Below are 10,138 nucleotides of genomic sequence, written 5' to 3'. Positions count from 1 at the left end.
GATTTAAAATTAATCATGAGCCCTGTTACATATGCACTTACATCACGAGGCACTGCCCTATCAACAGCCAGGGTCATTTAAGGAGGTGCCAGGTTTTGGAGGTGGAGGAAAGCCGGAGTACTCCGAGAAAAACCACCGACCTACGCGTACGGTTAGTACCAGGCAACTGTCCCACAGGGGTATCGAACTCGTGACCCAGAGTCGGGTTTGATAAAATGATACGGAAGATGTGACTACAGTTTATACTTTTTGATTTAGTAGCTACAGCTTTGCAGGCAGATTTATTAAAAAAAAGAGTATATTTGTCAAATTTTAATTTTCAGTTGAACACTCTAGAACCTGTAGTCAAATGTTAAATGTTTTAGACGTTTCAGGGGCTGTACTGGTTCGTATAAAGGCTCTATTTCTATTAGCCCAAGTTTCCTCTGGCCCCGACGACACCAGCCATGGTGTTGGTAGACACGGTGTCAGGGCCAGAGGAAACTCGGGCTACATTTCTATAAACACCATTGATGGCACGATAAGGATTTTTTCCGCACATAACTATCCTAGTCCTACGTCATACCGATCGAGCTAAAGAGAAGATCTCTGTCTGCACATAATTAAATGTCTGAAATACTCTATGCACGCACTATGGGTTCAAATACAAGTCAGGCGTTAACGGATTCTCATGTCCTGAAACGGGAATAAAGAATTGGAACTTGAGCTTGAAGAATGCCGAAAACACAATCCTGATTTTAGAATGATTTATTGTGAGGTAGTTGATCTATGAGGACAATTGTCTTTTACACTTCTATATATAAGCTACATTTATTTGTTTGTGCCAATATTGATTTAAACATATTTTATTTGTAATTTACAATTTGTTACAAAGGGATTGGGCACAAGTTTTCCAACTTATATTAAGCCCTCTCCCGATACAATTTTACATTGAGAGAAAATTCACATGATGGCAGTTTTATTTACATATTTACAATCTAATTTTATAAGAAATAGAGAGAGAGAGAGAGAGAGAGAGAGAGAGAGAGAGAGAGAGAGAGAGAGAGAGAGAGAGAGAGAGAGAGAGAGAGAGAGAGAGAGAGAGAGAGAGAGAGAGAGAGAGAGAGAGAGAGAGACAGAAGGGGAGGGAGACGGAGAGAGTGACGGAGAGAAATGGGAAGAGAGGGGGAGTTGGAGGGGGGAAAGAAGAGAGAGAGACAGAAAGAGATTTTATAAGAGATTGATACAAATAATCTTATATATATGGGATATACATGTATATATATCTAAGTACTTCATAAAGACAAATAGTTTTGTGGTAGACCTAAGCGGACTCGGGCTACAATCACTTTGGTACACAATTCGACTTTCCTTTCGTTCAAACTTGTCTAATGTCTATGATAATCCATGCCAGTGGTGTCTTCCTCCTTTTCTTTTCTGGTCCTTCATTTATAACATTTCACACACACCCGAATGTCACCCGAGTCCGCAAAGACAAAAATACAATATACATTAATTTCCAATAAAGATATTTTAAAATCTATTTGTATTTTTAATAAATAGTTGGGTTGATTGGCATATAGTTACATTTTCTTGATGAGAAAGTTCATTTTTTCAGAATAGCAGAAGTTTCAGGTCTAGTGGGATGAAATAATTCAGATCACGAAACAGTTGCAAACGCTGAACAGAGTAATTATTACATTCAAAAAAGAAATGATATGCATCACCAACAGGGTGTCCACATTGGCAGTGTTTAAAATTAATCAAATTTGCATGAAATAAATCGTTGTTTAGAGTACTAGATCTGTTTCTTAATCTTGCATGCATAATGTTATGTTTTCTGTCACCAATTTGATAGTAGAAGGGAACTTTTGTGTCTGTAAAATGTTGAAGAGAATGTTTAAAGGCCGAGTACGTAACACTTTGTCGGATTTCGTTATCTAAATGATTCCATAGTTGGATAGTAGAGGGAAAGAAAGATGAATTAGTAAGACGTAAACGGTAATTTGGTAACGAGTAATTATTGGCATTTCTAAGGTTATATTGAGAATTTTCTGATACTAAAGGTGGAAGAAGTGATGTTAGGTAATTTGGAGATAATTTATGTTTAATTTTATAAAAAAAAAAGCTGCAATTTTCGCATAGAGCGTCTAATAGCAAGAGGTTCTAAACCACTTTCAGAATATAATGACTGTATACTAGTGTAAGATGGTAATCCCGTAATCACACGTGCAACTTCTAGTTGAAGTTTTTCTAGTTTATCTGAGTCACCGAGACTACACCTATCCCATACCTCACAACAATATTCTAATAATGGTATAATATACGAAGTATATATTCTATATAAAGTATGGCGATTTTGTTTGTGCCAATAGAAGACAATCAGGTTGGAACGGGGACTAATCTATTGTTCAAAACATTTAAACGACAGTGTATTGTTATAGACCGTAATTATGATCATAGGTATTGTTACGTAGGTAGCACAGGGGCTTGGCACGAATTGCGAACCGACGGTCAAAATATATCGATAAGATAAGATATATTTCTTAAGTGTAACACATTTTGAATACATAAAAGTACATAAATCACATACATATGATACATTAAAATGTCCAGCCCTATCAGAATTACGAGACACTAAAAAACATAAATATTTCCAATATTATACATAACTCACTTATATGTATGGCTTCACAGGGACTTGGCAATAATTCCAAGTTCACCGTCCTTACATGTTTGTGGTTCCACAGGGGCTTGACACAAATTCTCGACCCACACCCCTAATATACGTGCTTTTCTACGTATGTTTACACAGGAACTTAACACGGATTATCATTATAATACCCAGCTATATGGATCGTGGATGGGGAATCCGTGTTTGGTTAAGGGTGAAATGAACGCGAATTTTTCAGAATTTACCAGATATGTCGATTTCTCGGTACGCGTTTTTCGAAAATTCGAAAGTGGCCCCATTTTAATTAATTCAATTTATTGTGTTTTTTATAATATTATGCATGTCATTTGATACAGATCGGGTACAGTTACCAAAGTCGATGTAAAAACATGAGATAAATTCCCGTACATCTATAACACTTTTTAATAAATTCAGATAATCTCCGTCGTTTAATTATATATATATATATGCTATTACACTGGAGTTTTATTTTTTTACTGAGAGATTCGGAAACCGGAAGATTACTTTATTTATATAGACTGTTGGTTGGGAATTGACACGTGTTTCCGTTTATAACCGATTAACTCAATAAAAGGGAAGTAACTCTCGTAGTGGACGGTACGCCAACTAGTACAATGTGTTATAAATGTATGGCGTACGTAGTAGGCGTACATTCTGTAACTTTGTGATTGTTTTTCTTTAATAATGGACCTTTTTATAAACTCTATTACGAAAACAGGAAGGATTGTTCAGTTTAAAAAGGATCTGTGTGAATGTTGTCAGTTGTATCTTAAAGGGACTAAATGGCTATAGATTTTCACTTAAATAATATATAAAAAAAGGGTATACGATTTAAAATGATGTAAAAAGTTATGCACTTTATGTTAATTATACATTTCAAAAGTGTCCATAACAATTTGTTTAAATCAAATGCATGCAGAAACTATTGAAATCTAAGCATTTAGTCCCTTTAAGTGAGAAATTTACAATTTGTAATTACGAGTGCGAAACCGTTACCCATGTGTTATGAGAAAGTCAAGAGTTTCAAAGTCTTCTTTTGAATTTAGTTTTGAAATTCTAATAGAGAATCCTATATATTGAGATTTATTACACAAAATAAAAATTGTATTGTTGATTATAAAATACTTACAAGAAAATATATTAATTAAATATTCAATACACATATCATCTAAATATCACCCATTACAGCATGTTTATACGTACTGATTAAATTTAGAGTCTAGGAAAGTAAAAAAAAAACCCGGAAAGTATATATAACCTTTATATATCAATTGAGTTAAAGATAAAACTGCATCACACAGCTATTCCGTCCTTGTAGGAGTCGTCAGTGATGTTAGGGACATCATACAGCTGTTTCGTCCTTCTAGGAGTCGTCAGTGATGCTAAGGACATCATACAGCTGTTTCGTCCTTCTAGGAGTCGTCAGTGATGTTAGGGACATCATACAGCTGTTTCGTCCTTCTAGGAGTCGTCAGTGATGCTAAGGACATCATACAGCTGTTTTGTCCTTCTAGGACTCGTCAGTGATGTTAGGGATATCATACAGCTGTTTTGTCCTTCTAGGAGTCGTCAGTGATTATAGGAACGTCATACAGATGTTTCGTCTTTCTACGACTCGTCAGTGATGTTAGGAACGTCATACAGATGTTTCGTCCTTCTAGGACTCGTCAGTGATGCTAGTGACATCATACAGCTGTTTCATCCTTCTTGGACTCGTCATCTATGTTAGGGACATCACACAGCTGTTCCGCCCTTCTACGACTCGTCAGTGATTTTAGGAACGTCATACAGATGTTCCGTCCTTCTATGACTCACCAGTGTTAATTAGGGAAGGTAAGCAAATCAAATCGTCGCTTACATACTTAAAAACACTCTTAAATCATCAAATATTCAAATACATTGTTTAGCACTCCGTTCTCTCCTTTTCATATATTGTCACACTCTGGTTACGGGAGTTATTTCCCCTTATATATTCTGCTTTTTATACCAGGACGGACATAAACAATGCCATTTGTCATAGACGATCACGCTGAACAGAATTCTTGTGGATTTTTCCGTAATCGGTAGTCTTATCAAATGTCTCTTTCAATTCATCACTTAAAATGAATTTTGATGTGGAAATGTCTTTCTTTTTTTCAATTTGTTGTTGTTACTTTTTTTCAGTACCCAACGCCACGAAATGTGACTCTCCTTTCAAGGTGTTTTGCGATGTGAAACCTTTTAACATTCTACGGCACCCATCCAGCTGATAGTTATTACTAGAGTGGAATGTCACCCGTATCCGAGTATATTGTCTCTGGCACGAATTCATGTTTTTTGTGTGTTTTGTCTGATGTTGTCAATGTTATGTAAAATTTGCATATTATGTATGTATATGATACTGATGAGTCGGAAGACTCAAAGTCAATAAAGAACTTGAACTTGTATCCGTCATCACTGGCTCGGACTGTGTAGCAATTTTACGAGTTACATGTACAACGAAAGATATGCGAAAGTGGAGAAACTGTCGAAATATGTCTAACCCAGAGATGAAGGTACTTATACATTGTACCTAATGCTGCTGAACCCCCGAGTTTTTTGTTTTTGTTTTTATAGTTATATGTAAATTATATTCTGTGTTGATTTTAACCTGACTGATGCAAAACTATTTACTTTCACAACAAAGCAGCCGTTTGCTGGGGAGATTTTCAGGGAGAGGTCTAAAGAGCTCTATCATGCCCAAACACCATAATCTTCAATCATCCTAAACAGAAAGAGAGATGGAGATCAAAATCGATGACGAACATCTTGCCCTGGACGAACTTTCATTAACAACATACAAGATGATATTGAATTGTAAGCTCTTAAGAGATTTCTCAGGTAATGACACCATATATTTTGTTTTTAATTATAACAGATTTTCCTAAATATATTTTCAAAAACAAATTTAATAAAAATCAACAATGGCTCATTTTTCGCCATAATAATAACAGGACCGCGAGGAGGATCTGTGTGGCTGCTGTGACCAAACTGGTTGTGGTTTCCTTTGAGTCAGATGCTACTCTGAAGAACATTCTGCCTTCTTGAATTCTGAGGCGGACATCACCTCAGAAAGTGGTAAGTTACATATCTAACCATATGTTTACATTCAGAACATGGTAAATATGACGAGACGTTGCAGACTATTCGCACTCGAATTGTTTTCCGCGTGCTTCAGTTCCAATATGTTACGTGTCTTAAAAAAGCATGAGACTGATGCTCTGGAATAAAATTCCTCGGCCCCACTCCGTCACCACCAAAGCTGATTTACGTTTGACTTATAGAGTAGCGAAGTACTGCCTTGTAAGCTTTTTAGTTTGTTCGTCTGTTTTTGTTTTGTTTAATTGTTTGCTTGCTTAACTATCCCGTGAACAGCCAGGGTAATTTTAAGGTGGTTTTCTCATTGTAGTAGTTGGTGGCTACCTCGCTGAACAACATACGGGCGCCCCGTCGCATGCGATCCAGAGCAATTACAGTAAAATGTCTTGCCCAAGGGCACAGTCACGACAGCACGGACCGGACCGCTTCTGCGCTGTCGTGAATGTGTCCTGTAGACAGACACTTGAAATGCCGACATTGAGAGAATATACCTTTCCTGTAATCCATATACTGTGATCGCCGATAGGAGTTACATATCAACATGACACCATATGTGTTCAAAAACCATACTACGGGATATGCCGATTTTTCGAATCCTATTGACCTCGAGATAACGAGATTGTTCGTATGTATATACCTAAATCTGTGATAATCTTCGCAAGAATTAGAGATATGCTTTAAATCAAACACGCCCCCTGTCATTCGAAACCTACTTCTGGAGGTTTTGTCGGCGATAATAGAGAGTTATGATTTTTTAAATTCATAAATGATCATTTGCAAATGACATCAACTTAACTAAGAATATATAATTCAACAGTACCTGAAATATTTGTGAAATTACTTGTACAATCCTGTCCCATTCTCTAAGTGCTAAAGCACCTCAATGATTTCCATGTAAACAATTAGCGAACAGAAAACAGCCGTTCAATCGAAAATCGAATAGATTGGTTTTTCGCTTATGAATGGTACCAGTTCCTATCCTGTAGATTTTATATATTAATAGTACGTTGTTATTTTCATAATATTTAAATAGAAAATTATGTCAACATTTGAGAAATCAATTTTGCAAATAAATATCCGTGTACACAGAAAAAGAAAAAGAAATTCCATGGATAAGTTACTTATGAATATTTGTGATGAAAAATTAAACGCATGTATCGGCACGTGATTTAGTATCAGTATTAAACATTAATTATTCAATTCATAAACATACTTATATTTCCAGTAAGTTGGAAGTTGATTCCTCTTACGGATCGAAACCAATAGTATGAGATAGTCGGCCTTAATGCTGTGATGGAAATTTTATAGACCTTAGTGCGTTTCCTAATAATTTGTGGCTAATTAATCATTCCCTAACAAGGTATAGCTAATTAATTATTATTATGTATTCACAAACAAACGTCCGTTCTCATCGATAATAGCGAAGTACTTGGTACACAGAAATGGGGCTAATGAGCATACTTCTAGTTCCCGAACATTCCAGCATAGCTGGAGCTTGCTAGAATATAGCAGTTTACCATGGTTTAACCAATTGAAGGTAAGTCTTTAAGTTTTATTTTATTTACATGTGTTAGTATTTATGATGTGAACTACTGGTGTTTTTATAAAAAATGGAAATTATTGAATATCTATCTAAAATATAGGTTTGATTATAAGGAAAAATAGTAAACGGGAAATCAAAAGAGTTAAATTGCCGACATTGGTAGACGATAATGCCATGTAAAGCGGTTTAACTTATATTGAAATGTTATGTTAGTTAAAAATCGTGATTTAGATCTGAATTATGTGTTGTAATAGAATTTTCTACCCCCTTGGAACATTAATAAGTCGGAACACCTCGACCCTATCGCTGCGTTCATTTAATAAGATGTTCTGTAATCGGAGTAAGGTGTTCCGAATGCAGCTTGAGATTGAGAGAGAGGGATCTCTACCACAGATGGGTGTTAAATTGGAATTTATTTCTTTTACCATGTTAGCCCTCCTATGTATGCCATGCTGTTTTCAATCATTTCCAGACGTTTTTTGATGTGACAAAACTTTGACATGATGTCATCGTGTAGTTGCCAGGACATTATTGTATTATTGTAATGACGTCATGTAATCGTTCCCAATCAACATCATAAATTGTGCCCCTGTGCGTTTACGCAAATGTACTTTTTTGTTATAAATAATATAAGTCAATGTTTGACGGAACTATTCGTGTATTCATTTTACATCTGTTGCGTTGAAGAGAAAAAAAAACCAGAAAAGATTTTTTTTTATGTTTGAACGGAGCGCGGACGCCATCTTGGAAACTCACTTGAGATTCAAATGCGTTGCATTATACAATACCATACCTATTTGGTAAAACCGGTACGGACTCGATATAGGTCCAATGACGTCACGTCAGCAATCACGTCACAATAGCATGTCCTGTAGTGATGCTACTTCAAGATGATTGGTTTGGTTTGTTTTTGCTTAACGTCCTATTAACAGCCAGGGTTATTTAAGGACGTGCCAGGTTTGGAGGTGGAGGAAAGCCGGAGTACCCGGAGAAAAGCCACCGGCCTACGGTCAGTACCTGGCAACTGCCCCACATAGGTGTTTCGAACTCGCAACCCAGAGGTGGAGGGCTAGTGATAAAGTGTCGGGACACCTTAACCACTCGGCCACCGCGGCCCCTCACTTCAATATGACATTACTTAAAAAGGTCAATATGGTTAAATAAAAATAACATTTACCCCTTGATGAGAGACAGAGAAATATCAACCTGGTGAACAAATTATGTTGACACAGAAAAGGGAAGGCTTGACGAATGTTTGGCAGCTTGAAAATCTTACGCCGAGAGGGTTAGGGCTATCCTTCCTATACAACCAAGTTACTTGCCATGGTACTGCAGGACAAAAAATGATGGTAAAAATCTAGACTTATGTTGTAGAGAGGTGTGGGACATGGGAAGGAAATACATAGGTATTGTTAGTTTGATTAGTACCATTATCAAAACAAAACAATTTAATTTGATGGTGAACTCATATATTTTCATATATCTGATGTAATTACGAAAATTGGTAGCAGGATCAGCTGAATAAATGCCCGAATAAAAAAAAACAAGGAAGCTTTTACTAAGAAGAATCAATTGTTAAATATCTGTTATTATCCATATATTGATTTTTAGAACATGACTTTCTTCTATTTTTAAAGAACACCTGTCCAAAATATTAATTATCACGCGTTGAATTAAACTATATAATATCAATAAAAGGTTATTTGTCTGTTGGAAATACAACGATTTTTCTCTGGCAGAAAGTTCCTAATCAATGCTTAATATATTTAAAGGTCCTCATTATCGAAGTTTTTACATTATTGAGCGTATATCAGTATCGACCATAATGAGAAATTTCCAAATGGTACATGTTGCATCATATATATCGTAACCTACCGATATCAGTTATAGATGACATTGGTTACCTACGGGGAATACTTAAACACATATAACAGAAAAAAAACTGGAGTGTACTCTAAATAAACCGCGAAGCGGTTTATGAAGAGAGTACATTCCAGTTTTTTTTTATGTTATGACTGTATAACAGAAAAAATAATTAATGTTAATTCTTATAATTTAATTTCGTCTTATACACACCAAGATATTTCACTTTCTTTGGCGAACTCTTTTCTGTGATAAATTATTACGCAACGTCATCAGCCAATCAAAAATGACGTTACATTTCGCAACGTCAAAAATTTTGTTATGGAGGTATAACAAAATTATTTCAGCCAATGAAAATGCGTATTTCATACAAAATTAAATTATATAATATCGAAGTAGGTGTAGTATTTGGAGTTTACAGGTGCTCGCTTGATATTGCTTTTTAGGTTCGGAGGTCAAAGGTCAAGATCATTGTTGCTACAAATAGAAAATTGATTTCCATGTCATAACTCATGTTCCGTTGGGCCGATCGAAGTCAAACTTTATGCAGGTCTTTCTTATCACAAGTGCTTGCTTGGTACTGCTTTTCATGTTCGAAGGTCAAAGTTCAAGGTCACTGTTAGAAAAACAGAAAACTTGTTTCCGTGCGATAACTCTTGTAACAACCAAACTTTCTTTGCAGGCGACATATCCACTTCCGTGGAATTCTTGTTCCATAAGGTTGAATCAAATATCAGCATTTGTTATGATAACATTGTTTTATTTCTTCAACACACGAATCTTTTTAAATATTTTATTTTGCTTCCAATTATTTAAGTATATTGGATTGAGCACAAGTTATGTTTACTTATTGCAGCCCTCCCTCCAAAGTTCCTCAATCCAGATTGTTAATTGTAAAAAACAGTAATGTATTTCTTCTTTTTTAGGTGAGATGGTTCGAA

Source organism: Pecten maximus, chromosome 6 (genome assembly GCF_902652985.1).
Source record: "Pecten maximus chromosome 6, xPecMax1.1, whole genome shotgun sequence".
Taxonomy (NCBI): Eukaryota; Metazoa; Mollusca; class Bivalvia; order Pectinida; family Pectinidae; genus Pecten; species Pecten maximus.
This window is presented reverse-complemented; position numbering follows the sequence as displayed.